Source organism: Phymastichus coffea, unplaced genomic scaffold (genome assembly GCF_024137745.1).
Source record: "Phymastichus coffea isolate CEN01 unplaced genomic scaffold, Cenicafe_Pcof_1.1 PCOF00070, whole genome shotgun sequence".
Classification (NCBI taxonomy): domain Eukaryota; kingdom Metazoa; phylum Arthropoda; class Insecta; order Hymenoptera; family Eulophidae; genus Phymastichus; species Phymastichus coffea.
Window position 1 is genome coordinate 811,331 of NW_026706881.1, and position 18,847 is coordinate 830,177.

An 18,847-nucleotide genomic window follows, 5' to 3' on the forward strand; every position below is an offset into this window, starting at 1 on the left:
AGCTGCTTGGTCGCAGCGAGCGACACGAAAAATCCAGAGTGAAAAAGAAAAGAGCAGAATCCTCGCGATGAGCGCGAGTCTCACGGCATCGGTTGGCAAGAATGGCAGATGCGCTTGCAGGGAGAGCGAGCGCGTTACGTGTAAAATGTAAATGTCTAGACGAGGCGCGATCGCGCATAAGCGCGGCAGGTGAACGATCTTCGCGAAAGAGCTATCCTTGCCGCTTGCCGCGTGTATGTGTATCTGCTGCGCGCGCATTGCGCTGTGAATCATTCCCAGCAGAGGGGAAAAGAGTTCGCGCCTCGCGCGCGCGCCTGTAAGAGAGAGAGAGAGAGAGAGAGAGAGAGAGAGATCGCGTTAATTAATTAAGAAAGAGCCTGGCGAGACTCTCGAGTTCTTCGGTTTTAGCCCGATCCTATAACGGATCCCAGTCGCGCGCGGGCAAATGCGCTGCCTTGTCTCCGCGCGTGCGCTCCTTAAAACTTGGGCTAGACGCGACAGCAGTCTCGGACGAATCTGCCGAGGACACGATTATCGTTGCATCTATAAAGTGCCTGACGCAATTCGCGGCGGCCTATCGGTTCGAGTGCTGCACTTCAATGGCCTTTTTTAAGACTCTTGGCTGGCAGCATTTGCGCATGCAAAGAAGGCAATTAACTAATAATCTGCTGATAATTAGTCAGGCCTTATGCAACAATTACTTATTTATCACTGAGCTGACCAATTAATATTATAGATCAACCAATTGACTGGACGCGAGGGCTTCATTAAAAAATAACGACTCGGCGACTTCGACCGGACTAGCTGGAGCTTAGCTGGAAAAGAATTAGGAAAAGAAGGCGAGCGGAAAACTATCTCACTAATCGACAATTAGTTGATTGGGCGGGCCAGCGATCGGCGCTCGAGCTGAAAGCCATCGGTGATTGGATTGCAACCGCGCGAAAACCGTGGCTCTTCCGCGCGCGCAACGGGGTTAATTACCGGTCGAAAGTGCGAGCTTTTAATAGTTTTCATATAGACTTGTTCTCCTCTCCCTCTCTCTCTCTCTCTCTCTTTCACCGCTGGTGAGTTGCAGCTGCTGCCGCCGCGCGGCACAGGCCTTTTAATTGAACCCGTTTGAATTATTGCGAGTCGCTAATTGCGCCGCTTGCCGCCGAGCGAAAGGAAGAAAGAGGCAGACAGGCGCTATTGCAAACTGCTGGGCACATTCGAAAATCAAAATTGCAATTGTACGTAATTATGCCGTTTTAGCAGTTTTAATTTGAGTGGAGATCGCTTTTTAGCCACTTATCGACAAGTCTCCATGACCATTTCGGATATCAATAATTATCAGTCGTTTTGCACCAATATTTCATACAGTGCGTTTTGAGCTTCGTTTTATGGGATGTATAATCAACGTCACGCACCTTGACTTTCGACATGCTCATAAGAGTCGACGAAACTTAAAAAATTACATTGACAAAATGAAAAAAAAGCGTAAATATAGCCGACTAACTTGCGTCGTGAACGTCGAGGTACACAGCTCGCGAATTCCAAAGTGTAGAGTACGATAACTATCGTAAATTTATAGCAGACACCTTATTGCATATAAATGGTTTCTTAACACTCTCTTCGATCTTTCGGAAAAAGATGATTGTGCTTCAAATATAATGACGTGTTGCAATAAAACTTAATTTAAATCTAAGAAATGTCTAATTACAAGAAAAAGTGTTACGCGTGAGTTGTTGCATCAGGTCGAATTCGCGAGTCCCACAAGCACTCATCGATTCCGAGCAACACCGAAAGCCGTGCGCGTACGATATTGACAGGAACTTAATAAATTGTACAGTGTATCGCTTTGATGAAGATGTAGGTGCGAGAAACGGAGGTGTAAATTATTCAATCGGCGTGAAATTTTCATTTTTCAGTGGCCCCAAGTGATCGTGATGCAATTGACGGGCGATTTATCATGACAGCATTTTCATAATGTCAACAGAATAAATTAAGTCTGTTGAGGCCTATAAATTAAGTTGTAATTGACATATTGCGAATAATTCAGGAGCCGATAAGCTTTCTATATTTCACAGATGAATGCGGTGACAAAACTGTTTATCGATAAGCTTATAGAGGCTCGACAAGTGTACGGGTATTGTCAAAAGCGAGAGAAAAAAGTCGGGCTGATGCAGAGGCATTAGCGGTAAAGGGCATAGCTGCAATAGAGCTCCCCAACGATTGGCGAGCTCGTCGTGTATCGCACACGAGGCGGGAGCGCTTGACGTTGCAGCGCTGGCGTAAATATCAGGAAAACGAGGGGAATAAAGTTGAAAAGCGGCCAAAAAAGAAGGCGCACAGGCTTACGGGCGAGCGACAGATTTGCGGTAATCGGCAGCGCAAGGAGGAGCGGTACGTGCGTTGCGCGCGCGCGCGCGCGCGAGAGAGAGAAAGCGCACGCAACAAGAAGACGAGAACACAGCGATGAGGAACTCGTATTAATGAACCTGGGCGAATATAACCCCGACAGGGCGCGCTTGGCTTAGCCGTGCCTAGGCTGTTGCCCGTTATTCGGGATTTATGGGCTCGCGTTGTGCCTCGCAAAAGAGTAGAGCAAAACTACTACTGCCGGCGCTGGTCCTTGACCGGTTTTAATGCACAAAATGAGAACGCTCCGCGCTGTGTGCGTCGGACATGTAGTAGGTGCCCGCGCCGCACCACGTACTCCGCACTGCACGCGGAAATCTCACTGATATTCCAGGCGTCGTTGCTCGTTGCCGTAAGCCGCATCGGCTTAGAGCTTCTTATATAGCATCCCGCTGCTCTTTTTCCGCAACCTATAGCTGCACGCGATCCCGCACAAATCGCTTGATTTATCGCCGACTCCTCGCTCGCCGCTCGCCGCTCGCCGCTCGCGCAGCTTCTTGGCCTCTTTGGCGACGGTCTCTCATCGCGCCCTCTCGCTCCTCAGTCCCATTGCTCCCATTATGCGCTCTCTAATTGGGTCATTCCGGCTGCCACGGCGGCTCCTCGACCGGCCCTCGACAGCTCCCTTCCACTGTCTTCTTGCCAAGCCAATCGTGGATTTTTACTGCACTTGTTCACAATATTGACAATAAAGCCGCGGCTGAGTGTTGCTAGCGAACGCGGTGCTTGCCGATTCTGCAACTGTCAACATATTTTTCACACGCCTTCGCGCATTAAGCCAAGCTTATCTCTAAGAACGTTAGTTCAAACTCCGTTTCCAATGAGCACACTTACGAATTATTTATAGCTTTCCAATAGCTGATACGTGGCGCATCTTACGTACGGAAAATCTCTTCTCAGGATCGCATGTAACGACGACCTTGGATTAAATTGAAATGACACTGTGGAACACGTTGTACCCAAGCAAATGAAACGAGCTAAGGAGAAACAACGCGCTGTCTATAAAATCTGAGAAAATAGTGCAAAAGGATCGAGACGAAGGACGATAGTATTCGCAACGATAGTATCTGCAACGATAAGGATAATCGCAGATCGCTACTGCGTGCGCGCGGCGGCGGACCGATGATCGCTGGGCGTGTAGGTCGCTAAGCCGTGGTCGGTCGATCGAAGCGTGGAGCGTCGGTTTACCAGTTGGCGGCGCAGTTAATTAGACAACGAGCATAAAGTCCGCGGCCGCGCGCGCGCAAATCTTGCAGCCCGTTATGCTAGCCGCCGCGGCGCTCGGCGATTTATGGGATCGTTCGCGAGGCGCGAATGATCTGGTCCGCGCGGTACTACTGCTGCTGCCGCTGCTGCCGCTGCTGCCGCCGCTGCTGCCGCCGCTGCTGCTACTACTGCGCTGTGCTACTATAAAAGCTAACAACGGCTGGTTGCCCACAGCTTGACCGGTTAGACTGGACCGCCTGAAGTTTCATGGCTTTTATGAAAACGTACGGCGCAAGGCGCGAGCGAGTCCGGAGTGTCGGCGGAGGCAGCGCCTATACCTGCCGTGAGCGCGACGAAAACGAGTTGCTAATGCGTCAGATCCGTCTGTCCGTGGCGCGTTAGCCGCGTACGCCCGATTGACATCCGCGTGTGCGGCTACGCGCCCATTCGGATAATTTGCCTCGATCGCGGCGCGTGGACGGACCAGCGATGACTTTCGCCCTCGTCAGCTGAATGATTGTCCTCGAAGCATTCCAAAAAAGCCGCTTAGCGTGTCGAAGGGTTATCATTTGCGTGCCGGAAAAAAACGAAAGCACAATCGATCGGCTTGGTTTTGAGAGCCGCTCGGAAACATGCGACACACGCGGCGCAGACAGTGGAGTCGTTCCTCGCAGGAAGTGGACGGCTCTGGAATTCGGGAGAGATGTTAAAAGCAGCGACAGGACACGCAGAGTTTTATATTATAATTACCTCTATCGAAGATTCACCCGTTCAATGTCGCCTTGTATTTTATTTATTTTCTTCTTTTTCGAATGTTCTCATCGATGTCCCCGACCTTTTCTACTAGTATAATTTATTATGAAAACACCTTAAAATACTCAGGTCCTTTTTAATGAAAAGTATTAAAAAATTATTAGTAAAGCATGAATTTCGGGCGATCAATAGAAAATAACGATTGCGAGCGTCGATTCGGAGCAGCAAGGGATCAGAGGATAATGATTGTAAGCTTAAATACAGTTAATCAACGATATGCGACAAACGAAAAAAAAGAAAAAACGAAAAAAAGAAACGAAAGCTTTTGAGGTATTACCAAAAGTGTCATTCGGATGGTCAATTAGGTGAATAAATTATCATGTGTCGACGAGATAAGATCGGGGCTAGATAAGCGCATTTTTAATCTGCCATAAAGAAGGACCTCCGACAGCGCGTAGGGGGGCCGCCTTAGCAACGAGCGCGCGCATGTGGAGCAGTAGCCGGGCGCTGGCGCGCCGACAGCAGCGCCAGCGGCAGCGCAATCCGTAGGGGAGCGGAATATAATGACAGGTTGAGTAATAGAATAGGAAGGGACTTTTAGGGCAATATTAGAAATGGAGGTCAGTTCGAAAATGGCGCTCTCGTGTTCTTCGTTAAGTTTTATGGTCCTTGTCGAACAGTTGGAGGAGAATCAACGGAATTTCCGGAGTGCTTTTACGAGGGCGCCGCTCACGACGCTTTTCCACGCGAGAGTGAGCGATCCGGATTTTCACATTCGGTCGGGTCGTTAAACTAAATGCCGGCAGAGAAATCAAAGCGCGCGCTAGACGAGAAAACATAGACATGTATTTTTATCGGCAAGGCTTTTCGGTATCGGCAAATTAGAAGCTTAATTGAATGTCTCTCTGACTATGCCAAGTTGCGAAAGGTTGTCTGCTAATTGATCCGCTAGTCAAGTGAAAACTGCTACAAAACTGCTTGGAGTAAAGTGCACAGTTGATTACACAAGTGAGATAAGCATTGCAAAGGAAAAATAAAATTGGAGGAGAGGCGTATAGAAGTAGTCGCGAGGAGTCGAGAGGAGAGGATACAGGCATTAAAGAGACGAAGCGCTTGCAAAGGAGAGCCGTATAGCGAAATCCCATTAATTCTCGCTTGACCTCGGTCGATAAATCAAAAGACAGACCGGAGACATGGACGCGAGCGCGCTGTAGCGCTACTCCATACGTGTCTCCTTTCTCTCTCTCTCTTTCGCCGATAGATAGCCGCCAGCAATTTCGCAATTTAAGCCGCGTATACATTATCCGTTCGTGCGTTTGCGCGTTCGCGCCTTCGCGCCTTCGCGCCTTCGCGCGCGCACTTTTATAATGAGCTGGCGCGCGTTGCGCCGCGCGGGATGGGGCGTCGCGCGGCCTGCACAGGGGATCGCTACGGCCTGGCGACAGATCGGAGGAGAGCGATTAGCCGCTACGCGTCTGCTCAGCTCCCTCCTTGGACTTCCGGTTTTAGCGGCTAACACGACTTTCCAATAAAGTCGAGAAGCGGCCGAGCGCCACTGCGCGGCATCTGCGCAGCCTGTCCGTTTGACCTGGAACGCGCGCCCGCTTATCTGCGCGCAATATCTGTCTTGGCGACGAGCTGCTCCTAGGGGCTACCGACGCGTCGCCAGCCCATCCTTCGACGACTCGCTTTTCAAGCTGAACGCGCGCCCGTGGACCTACGAAATGTTGCCGCTGTTGACTCTCTGGAGATAAGCGAGCGGAGCGACGCCGCTTTGGCTATCGCTTTTCTCGTCGATTAGCCGGCCGACCAGTCGAGCTCCGACTCTTTTGTCATCCCTCGCTGGACGTTCGCTAGTCGCGCTAGTCGAGCAGCCGCACTCGGCGAGCTGTCGACGATTTTGCATAATACCGCGATATTGTGCGCGCGTGTTGCCCCAAACGACAAGTATATTAACGATATCGCGCTGGCTATCGTATAAACATATGGATGTAAGTGGCCGATATCGATATCGAGCGCTTTTATGCGGCTGCAGCGCTGCGGTGCGAGCGGGACGGCAATAAGCCGATCGAACCGATCCAACCGATCCCGTAAGAGCCTGCTCTTCTCAGCCGACACCCGGTTTGCCTACTTACGCCTACTTTGCGCGCGCTAAGCAGCCCAACGGAAACGCATCTGCCGAGCATGCGTCGAGTTGGTGTCGCTTTTGCTCCGTGCGGTTTGGGCGAATTCCGAAGAACGGAACATATAGTTCGTTTGTCATTGTCCTTGTGCACCAGGAATTCGGCGAGCAATTCGCCGGCCAGTCGGAAAAAGAAACAAGGAGCCGAGAAGCGAACGTTATAGAAGTGCGTTGCGTTGTATGAATAAATCGCGAAGAAGGCATGTGATATCCGAAAGACATTTTCTTTACGAGCGCGCTTGGGCAGCCGCAGAATTAGCATAGCCAGGCTGGGCGCGCGCGCGCGCGCGCGTGTCGGGGAATCGGACGACGAAGAAATATCTGCGCCCGGGACGCGACATGAGTTTTGCTTTCGATATGTCTCGAGCTGTTTTTTGCTCGCAGACCGCTGCAGCTAGGCCAAACAGTATTAATCAAAACGCGGGCGTGGACCGGCTCCTTTAATGCCGTCGAGTGCCTTTTCGTTTTTCTGGCTTTTTGCGTGCGCGAAACACAGCTAACGGGCGCTCTGTCGCTCGCCCGAAATAACCGCGCGCGATAAAACGTTGCGTGGTTTTTGTTCGTTTGTCGATCGGTCTTTCAGCTTTTTTCTTGCACGGGCATCGATATCGGCAGCAACAACGGCCTTTCAACCGACCGGACGAGCCTTAAAAGGCTGATAATTGCTGTCGCATATTTTACGGCTTGGCATTGATTGGCGGGCCGGCGTCGACTCGCGTCGGAGCGTTAACGCAACGCAGCGAGCGCGGGCACCGTGTCCCGTCCGATCGGCCAGGGAGAATAGAGACGCGCACTGTCGATTGTCGTCGAGGCGTGGAGAGAGGCGGCGCTTTGTTCAATCAAATAATGGAGGGCCGCCGGACGAAAGGAGCGAAAGGAGCGAAAGGAGCGAAAGGATGCAGACCGAGAGGACTGCAGCTCGAATTTTGCAAAAAGAGCCGCTCTCGGGGCTCTCGGGCTCTCGATTATTTCGAAAAAGCCTCATAAATCGTGTGGCTGGCGCGAGCGCCGCGGCTCTCTGCGGAGAGGGACCGTGATAACAGTATTTCCTTCTATTTTTACACGATAAGTCACTTCGGGATTCCGTGACGCTGGATAAGGCGCTCGCCGCGCCGGCGAGCGAGCGAGGGGCAGGGTGAGCGAGCGCGCCGACGAGGCGAGTGGGGGGCAAAGGGAGAGAGAACAACTCGGCTTCGCGCCGTCGCCAGCGAGCCGAGTCGGCAGGGGGACGGGGAGAGATTGCGCCAATGCGCCAAGGGCTGGCCGAATTAATTACAAGCTGAATTATTAGCCGCGGCGAGTGGCTGGCATCACGCTATGCCTCTATTACGCGTCGGCAGACTCGTGCGGCGCGGCGTCGCGCAAGCGCGAGCGCCAAGCTGGCCCGCGCCAGCCCGAGCCAGCCCAAGCCAGCCCAAGCCAGCGACGCGCCTATCTCCCGTGTAGCACATAAATTGCGACTCCTTGTGATAAGCTCTACAAGTTTTTTCCCTTACGCCAGAGTGATTTTCTTCGAATTATTACTTTCTTCGCCTTCCGACCAGCCGTCACTTGCCCCCGCGAGGAGGCGACCTCGATCGCTCGCGCGGTTCCCCAAGCTTTAGCTTTTGCTACCGCCGATCGGAGCTTCTTGCGCGCGAGGCTGCCGCGAGAGCCGTCGCTTTATTCGCTCGCCACCGATCGCCATACAGCAGTAGTCCTCAGTCGCGCACACATGCGAGTTTCGCTATAATTTACGAGCAGCGCCGCTGCAGGATATTTGTGTAAGCGCTGATTTATCGGCTTTTCCGTTAATTTATTGCGCGCCTTCCCATGAAATTCCAACCTATCGGCTTTTCCATTCCCATTTCTGGAGCATTGCGCGCCGCAAACGCCTGCTCTTGGAACAATTCTGACCAACCGTAGCAATTAATATTACTCGGGCTTTTGTTCTACTTTATCCCCTCCCGCTCTCTCCGGATGCCGACAGCTCCTCGCCTCTCTTTTCGTTCGACCGATGCTTACGCGCAGTCCAACTTTTCTGTCGCTAAAATCTCACTTTTCCAGTGTTTGCGTCTGTCGACTTTGCCTTCCGTGTAACGTACTTTTCGACCTAGCGAATCAAAGATCCGAGTTCATTTCTGGTGAATAACAAAAGCTTGGCAATGATTCGCCCACTTGAGTTGCGTCCGTCTCGTTTTTGCCATCGTAAACAGTTTATTTTTGAAACGCGGCTTGATCAATGATTCAGTTTCAATAATAGCGTGAACTCTGATCTTATTATTAGACTGCTCAGACTGCTACGGTTGACCGCTTGTAGCTTGAGGTGCTAGATTATTCATGAGAATGTTGGATGTCTACCCACATATTCAGCTATGGTTATCAGTAAAAATTTGACGCACGTTTTTGTTTCATAAAAAGCTTGCAAGAACGAGCCTTCGCCACTAATCATCACATTAGCCTGTTACAAAGACACTCGATTAACGACACTCGACTACGACTGCGAGCCGATGTTACGATGTGTGAGTTGAAAAGTTGATTTTGAGAGGTGAAATGCTTGGTAGCTACCGATACTTGAGCCCTTTCATGCCGCATTTAACACCAACAAAGCGCTCCTCTCAAAACCAACACGCTAATCCTTCTTCATCTGTAATCTATGACGCATTAACCTAGAGCGCCGACGTTAATGCACTGAAAAAACAATAGACGAGAGAAGCTCCGAAACACGATAACTCGTTTAACGAGGGCTCCAAGTTATTTTCAAAGATGCTCGACAAAGTATACGTTAAATGGAAGGTTCGCTTGGTATTATAAGAAGAAATTTCCATAGGAATTTGTTGTAAATATGAAGTTAGCGGCATTAGTGGGCGAAGTGTATTCTCGAAGGCTAAATAAGAGAGAGCATTAAGAGGTGGACAAAACACGGAGAGATGCTGGCTCGTCTGCGCGCGCGCGCGCGCGCCTTGAAAATGGTCGGTGGCGCGGCACTTAAGTTATTTGAAAAATAAAAGACCAAAGTCCATAATGAAATTAAGGCTTTATCTACGGCTGAAATAAAGTAAAAAGGCAAAAGGAGGAATCTGCTTTGGGCCGCGGCTGCTCGCTCTGTTTCTCGCAGCAGTGCAGCCGGCGCATAAGCGGCGCGGCGAGGGGGCGACCGGGGGGAGCTGATCCGAGTTTTAGAGAGGCGCTGTATAGGCGCGCGCAACGTGCTATCGTCCCTTGGGCGGCGGCGGCGGCGCGGCCTGTGCGTGAGGGCCGCGCCAGTGTGTGCGATCGACAAGGAAACCCTTCTACGATCTCGGCGCCATGGCGCCTGCCGCTCGAGCCGCGTCGCCAGGCCGTCGTCCTGCGCGACTCTACGTCTTTCTCTCCTCTCTGCTTCTCTTTCTCAATTCCTGCTCTGCCGGCTGTACGCGCGCTCGTGGCCAGCGCTCCTCGCAGCGCCTCTGCATTCGTGCGAGTGTGTCGTGTATGCGCGCGTCTACATAGCTGCGCAGCTCGCCAAAGGCCTCTCGATGGATTCGTTGGAATCCAGGGAATAAAGCTCCGCTGACAGGCTGACGCCCGAAAAACACACACGCCCAACTCCACACTCCGCGTTGTTTGGCTTCACTTGAGTGGGCTAATACGTTCGCGCTGCAGTTCGTTATGAAGCCACTGCTGACGGAGCTTGTCAGCGCACGACCGTTCGCACTTTTCCTGTGCCTCGTCTACTTTTACATTTCATTTCTTTCACCCTTAGCTCAATTCTACTTCCTAACGCTGCTTGCTCATTGCACATGCTACCATTACATTCCTCTTCCTTTACTCTTCCAAGAGCACCGCTTAGAAATTCTTTTAGCACGGAAATAATTCAAATGCCGCCTAATTACTTTCTTTCAGTCGAGTAATCCTAATAATCATACTTTGAAAACCCCTATGAGTATAAACGATTGATGATAGTGTTCATTATTTTCAATGGATTTGTTTAAATACAGGAACATGATGTAAACAACCTTTGCAAGAACTATTAACATGTGAATTATTTTTCAAACTAACGTCCATTCACAAGTAAAACGTTGCCATATTATTTGTTATCCGAATACGTACAGTATGCTATCGTAATAAATGTTTACATCAAAGCTTATTTCCTAACATCAAGTACTTATTTTCTCCAAGTGGTGTTAGGAGGTAATTCACCTCTGTTCATTGAAAATGTTGGTTTATCTCAAAGTGCGACTAAACGCTGAAACATTCGGTAATTGTAAAAAGTTATGTCTTTTTGTGCACTTGCTAGCTCTATGAGGTGGATTTATTTTATCACCAGTGATATTCAATACTGAAAAGCATTTTTGTCATTGAGGAACATATGTAATAAAGATGTACCCGATTCAAGATTCTGTTCTGAAATCCTTGGAATTGTTCATACATATATCACACAAGTAACGCTTTTAAAACTTATGAATAGATTACTCATGAATTAATCCTCTGAACCATTTACATTTAAAAAAATTCATGGAAGATTCTTTAATGTGGAAATTAGTGCATGATACATTTTCATACATTTTACAGCATCTTCAGCATCGAGTAATATTGATCATTCCATACAGATTTATTACTTACATACTTAGCATACAATTTAACATTTGTCTCTTGCTTTAGAAAGAACAACATGCTCTTAACATTGATTAAGGCTGTGGCAGTCACGTATTAGCTTAAAATTTTATTATTGATACAAGTACCCAATATTACCTTTCAGTTCTTGAATTTTAAAAAACTGTTGAAATACAAATTTCATTTCTTTTACAAATTTAATCGTTCATTTAAACCTTTCGATATTCTGTTGATTTCTTCATTATATAACACTTTATCGTCATCGCGTGGTAGAGGTATTTATATATTTCTATTAGTACTAATAATGATTGTTAGATAAAACTTACATAAATATATTTTATATTACATTTATTACATAAATATATAATTAATAAATAATATTCATTATCAAAGTTACATTAGATATTGTTTTACACAGGAGATTTAAAAATAAAATTTAAAACATTCTTATCGCTAACAATATTTCTAATCTTTGATTGCAATTAGTCTTGATATATTACATAATCCATTAAACAATTTTCGATCTTAAACTAACATAAAAAGTAAATATACTAATGAAAATGTAGCTTACTACAAAAAACATCAGTGTAGATCTCACAAGATTGTTTTTGCATTTTAGTTCCTTTGAATATCCATCCTATATATTGTTATAAATTTGGAGTCCTATAAACTAAAGTAAGCATAAATACGCGCACACGCACACGCACACACACACACACACACACACACAGACATATACACGTAAACGAGACGTTATTATACTGTACGTTAGAGAAGACAATAGTTAAACAATATCAACTCAATAAACAATCTTTTGGTAAAGATTCTGTCTTCTATTTTCTTCATTCGACCATAAAGTAACAGCCATACATATATAACAACATTACATGAAGTCTGAACAAACCTTTTTTATCTTTCGTGTTATCTTTAGGAAAAAGCATTCTTTTGATAACGTTAAATTTCTATATTTTGAAATGCCTAAACACAAATAAGACGCGGACTAGTCATTCGAGTCGCTTTCAAAATTTGTAAAATTTTGTTAACATTATTGATTTTATCGAAAGTAGCCACAAATAATCTACAACAAATTACTCGCTATTTTTAAACTCCGCAAATTAATAAGATTACATTATCTCTTGATTACTTTCTAATGTATGATTTTTTTATTTTCACGTTTTTGTAGCCAATTTCTGAAATAATACTGTAACCGCATCGGTACTTTTTTAAACCACATATTTATGCATAGTTTTGAATTAATTAATCACATAATATCTTTTATGGAAATTTCCAAACTTCTTCGTAAAATAAATAATTTGTATAAAGAAGAATCATTAACAATATAAAATTAATAGTTATTAATTCCCTTAGACGTTTACATAATTGAAATTGTATGCTACTATTATATTAATGAACATTTTAGTAAGCTGCGAATGAAAGATTAGATAATATAGTAACTGCTTGCGTATTATGACTTTATTATTTTCATAATATATATTTGCACTCAGTGTGTAACATAAAAAGTTGCTGACTTCTAAAACGTATACGTGGATTTTATCTTCTAAAGACTGGTGGCAATCAATGGCAGATAAAAGTTTATAGAGACGGCCTTCTATTTAATGTACCCATAATATATATCAAATAGCATAAATAGATTTGCTGAGATCAGGGCGGTACATTTTCTTAGAAAATTACAAATCAAAAATAATCAATATAGAATTTCTTTGATATTATAATGCCATGTATTTGAAATATTAAAGAAATGGAATAATCTCATAAATATTATCCATATCAAACAAAAAAATGATACTGCTAATAAAAGAGTACACGATGAGTGCTACAAACAAAATTCTAACAAGGGATATTCGTTTATTTTTTTTAAATATTAGCGATATTTTAACGTTCTTAGAATGAACTTTAATTTTTTATGTTGTAAGTTATAAAATCTGAATTCTGTGCGCCAAAAAGCTTCTTTTGCATTACTTTCTCTCTTATTTTATAGCAAATAAATGTAAGAGTATACCATATATAAGAGATATACTTTGTTATAAATTATATCAAAGCTTAATAGTAGAGTAATTCATTAAAAAAATTGAACGGATAATAAAATATTTTGACACATAATCTTTATTGCGCTACAAATTTGTCATTACATTTGTTGGCTTTTGCGGCATGAAAATATCATTCATAACTGATATATACATACGAAGGCTTTTTACCGAAACGAATTGTACACATTACGCAATTCACTCAATAACTCCTGAGGTAAACTACTGTTAGGCAGGCCAAATAAAAGATACATATTCTTTTAACAAAGCTCCAAATGAAATGAATGCTTTTAAATGATCCATAGATAAACAGATAACTCAGCCCTATCATCGCATGTTATCGATGTCCATTTTTTTCTTTAAACTATTACTTTATGTCAACATAACAACAGTTACTCGTATGATAGTCAAATGAATGTTAGTGTCTCTGAAACTATAAAGAAATTGAAGAGTAGCTGCATTATTGGAAGATGTTTTACAGTAATACTCGGTTTCGAAATGTGAAAATCAACGAAATAGAAAATATCATTCATCTTTGTTTTGCTCCATGCCTCTCTGTTAATATTTCTGGTAAACGTTATTTTTCATACATTTCGATTCGGAATAAGAATCTATCTTTGTTGGTCTGGTGAATTGGTAAACGCCGACGCCTAAGTAGATGTGCCGTTACCTTATTTGTTTTAAGAGGATGACGAAGCCACTGAAGCCTATTATATAAAATACATAGGTGCATATACAAATACATAGTTAGTGACGTTGTCGTTAATTTTGTTATTTTTTAACAATTTTGAAGTTTTTATAAATAAATAAAAATGGCAAAATCTCTGAGGTAAATTTCTGTAATATGTTTCTGGATCCTCTAAAAGGTCAACATTGTTTGCGAAAACACCTGGGTTTCTAGTTCGCCTACGACATATGTATCGATTAAACTTGCCGTGAATTCGTGTAAACGAGACAACACTGACTAGTGCGGGTTGTCACGAATACATGTGGCGGATAAGACTACTTATGTTAAACTAAGACAACAAGATGTAATTACAGTACAAGTATCTCGCAATTTTCACTAATTAAATTCCACAACAAAAATTCTTAAAAGCGATAATTGGCATTCACTGAACTATTATTACCCCCGTCAATTCATCCAAATTCATCTCTCGTTACATTGTTTTGGAAATCTGGCCAATTTGTCAGAATACATTATGCTATTTCATTTTTATATCTTGTCACTGTGGACGAAGGCATTGTTTCTATCTTGATCATATAAATTAGCTCTTGCAGTGGTTTTTACCTCGATTGAATGGATAAAACCTTTCTTTTCTGTTATTGTTCAACATTTATAATATTTTAAATTTAATTGCTAACATGTATTGTTGCCGCAAGAAATAGATTTTCCATCAAGATATTTCATTATATCAATTAAAGTAAACAGATCCATGTAGATGACAAAAAATTAACCCCTTTGTAATAAAAGAAAATTATTTGGTTACTATTCAACAGATCTTTCCTTAATTTGAACTATATATTAAACATGTATTATACTTTGATATTTACAATAAAATAGATTACTATGGCTGCAAAATCATCAAATATTGAGAAAAACACGATCAAAGTTTCTAAGTTGTATTACTTGTAATTTTTCTTCTAATCTGTGATTCCAATGCCGTATATCAGCTATTCTGTTTCATTATAATACTTATTCTGTTTCAATAACTGAGTTTTACATGTTTTTCGAGCTTCTTTAGTACTAGCAACGAATAGAAATTCTATTCGTTGCTACTAGCTAAGTCTTTGTTTTCCTACGTAGTAAATTGTTACGCGTCGCATTTTTTGGCATATGTTATGCTTTCTTTTCAAACGAATAGTTGCAAAACGTACATAATTTTTATGATAGAGGCATGACCATAATAAAATGTGCAGCACTTTTTGTAATTTTTAATCCAAAGTACAAATGCCTCGGTGCAAAACACCATGTCATGCATTGAGGACAAAATATAGTTAAATGAACAACAGTTGGTCTGCTGAAATGCATATCTTTATAGCTTGGATTGTATAAGATACATAATTAAAAAAGACAGACAAAGGAAGGCCGAGGATTCAATTACTGAACTTGAATTATTATTATTCGATGAGTACAATTGATTATTTGATGACCGACATTGAACGATTCATATTTACCCTACTGTTGATATTAAAATTAATTTTAATGTTTGCTTGGTTCAATAACAATTAAGTTGTTCAATAATGATATAATTGAAACAAAGTTTTCAAAGTAGTTTTAATATCAAATTTTAGTCAATTTAACATAGCCGCTGGTAGGACAACCGATGTAACGTTAACACAATATAATCAATGCAAAAAGAACAGATTCTGCTGTTGATTCATTTTCACAAAGATATATATTACAAAACAAAAATATCACTTGTCACTCACTTGATGAAAAGTAATATTTTTCTCTTGCAATTTATCTTAGGATTATTTTTGCTTGATTGTTTTTGGCGTTTTGGAGTTTGAGATTCGTATGTAGTATTTTGAGTGGAAGTTAGTATATATATAATAATGAAAATAGTCATCGTTATCGAATGCTGGTAAATCAACTTCAATATGTGCATTATTTAAAATTGATACGATTGGATTGTGATTTATACCATTACATTGTTCCAAAGTTTTAGATGTATATACTTTATTCGCGAGTTAGTATTTTTTCGCTTCATATATTGCATTTGTTACTTTTCTTTTTTAGATCTTTCTTATTGTACGATGATTGGTCGACATAGCTTTAGGCCACTTTTGATGACCCCCAACCACCAAGCCACATCACATCAGTTTCCTCCACCGTCGGCACACAAACCACACAAATCTTTCGATCGTCAGATATAAAAATTGTTGATTTTATTTAGACTTTGCATTTACTTTATTTATATAAGCTATAAGTTTGTCATAATTACTGATCTCAATGACATTCAAAATTCGGATCGTAGATTTGAGCATTGAATATCTGACCCATAATGTTGATGGAGCACGAATCGAGGGTAGTTATGTGCGTAGATAGATAGTGGCAGAGGGTCTAACGTATCCTTAAAGCACGTCGTAGGCGAACTAGAAACCTACGATTTTTTTGCAGGTTAGAGGACGTGAATCGGCTTATTTACGCAGTTAATATACACCAAAGATACGTGCAAAGCTAAGCTTCGAGCATACCCTTTTAAACAAATACTTAAATATAATAAAAGTATGAGCCTTAGTTTAGAATGCGGTTATTAGTAGATCTAAACAACTATCCATTATACTATTAAAAGTTATTAAATTTGCTGCATACTTTAATTAATTAATCATAAATTAAGAATATAATTTAAAATAAGAATTTTCCTTTTTCAAAGTAAAGGAAATGTTCTCAATTAAAAACACATCTTTTAAGAATGTTTCAAATTTATGAAGTTTTTTATAGTATTGTAATACTTAAAATTACTGTTGAAAAATATAAGTTAACAGCTGTTACATATTTTCCCTTAATGAAAATTCCGAGCTTTTATCGATCTCAATATTTTAAATGCTTCTCAATAGGTTACAGCTGAATAATGAATATTTTTCGATACCCTATCTCTTCGGAAAATTCTCGTATTCAACGTTTCAAAGTATAAGTAAACATATATATACATATAAAGATGCAGTTTATGTATTCAGTAAGTGATAACGCAGCTACTCGTGGGTACCGTCGGCAGGACGCCACCTGAGTACAAATATAAATGCCACATTTGCAGAACTACGAGGACACCACAAAACTCGCCTCAGCGACGGCTGGAATCACGAGAAGTTTTCACACTAATGCAGACGATATTCTTATTTAAACAAGTTTACAGTGCTTCCTACGGATGAGCATTGTGAAAAATAACTTTTTTTCAAGAAGACGTTCTTGAAATTTTAAATTGACTGTGTCTAAAAAAATCTTACGACGAAAATAGAAGTTATATTTCGGTATTAGTTATCAAAAAAATTTGTTTTTCCTTGGAAATCAACATTAAAAATAAGAATTTCTTAGGACTTCTTAAGTAGTATCCGTCGCTTAATTCAGCACAATTATCGCAAGTTATACAGATATTATGCTTCGCCATATACTTTTTAATTCTTATTTAAATTATAAAAGGATTCTAACATTTTGAGTTACATGTATATATTTACTTTATGAAGAAAAATCTTATAAGTAGATCATTTAGCTTTCTTATGCACGATGTATCTATTAAAAACAAGACAAAAATAGAAAAAATAATAAAATATCTTGTCAACGCTAAAAATTTTTTAATATTGCTAAGAACTTTTTGAAATGATAATAACTATTTTTTATGTTTTCCAAAACTTTTTTTCATATTTTGACGAGCAATTCATGGACAAGTAACTTTCATTTGAGCTTCCGTTGAAACTTGTCTTAATTTTTTTCAGAAAATATAAAAGTAAATACGTAAATTTGATATGTTGTAAATTTAAAATAAAAGAAAATTGTGTCTTATCGAGTATTTTGTTTATAAATTAAGTTCCCGTTCACTTACAGAAAAATACATAATTTTTCTGACTAAGAAAATAAATGAAATAGAACACAACTTAAAATAGGATTTTTTTTCTACGAGGAAAATAAAACAAGAGATACTACTTTTTATCAACCTACAACAAATCCTTGGAATTTGAACATATTTTAGATAATGCTCTGAAACTAAAATATCTTTCTAAAATTATAAATCAGTAATTTGTTTTGTGACAAGGACTTTCGGAAAATATTTCATAAGCTTTCATGTCATAGGCTGAATGTAAATGTATAGTACGTGTAATTCATAACTAAAATTTTGATTGATGAAAGAAAAATATGTTGTAATACGTGTCTTAAAAACTTACGTATACTTGCAGAAAATTATTGTGAACAATATGCATTTATTTAGAAAGTAGTCATAAGAATGAATATAAAATAAAATTGATTATGCGTGTGCAATGAGAATTCACAGAACTTTGATTCTAATAGAAGGATATATCTGATATTACAAATGGGCTTTTATGCATTTGAACGATGGCATTATTTTTCATGATCACCACGTACGATGAATTTTATCCATAGAAGCGGAAGTGACATCCACAAACGGTAGTTTCCAAATGAGAATCAATGCATGTGTTATTTTTATCAGATGAGCTATAAGCAATTGTACAATTTAAAAACTGCAGAGATATTTGTTATGACATTCAGACATATAACTCTTGACTAACCAATTTCAATATTGATTTATTACAAAAGTACATTCAAAATAAAAATTGATGCGACTGTTTTTACTCTAAATAAACGCACTTATTCCTATAAGCAGCTTGCCAAGCAATCTTCGAGGATATAGTGTCAACACGAGAAACAAATTGTCTCTGCAACTTCCACTGATAGGTGGCAGAGCTTAAAACTTCTTGCCGATAAAAACTTCTCGGAATTCCACAGCGAAAGGAGCAGAAGAATTAGTACGTGCGCCAGAGAGGAACACGAAAAAAAGAAAGAGAAAAATAATCTGACGAAGTGTATCGGGTGTATCATATATGTATACAAAGGTAAAACAGCCATTGGTCGAGCCTCCAGTTCTCTATAAGAGGAAGAAGAGGCAATTCTTACCGAGCGAGCAAGAGAGTAAATGCGAATGCGGGTTTTTTTGCCTTTGCCAAAATCGCTCGG

At 41.5% G+C, this 18,847-nt stretch overlaps 1 protein-coding gene across 4 annotated transcripts in view; it reads left to right on the forward strand.

The window, feature by feature from the left end:
• The window catches only part of LOC131667731 (GATA-binding factor A-like), a 42,716-nt gene that overhangs the window by 15,281 nt on the left and 8,588 nt on the right, over positions 1-18,847 (forward strand). The window lies entirely within an intron of this gene.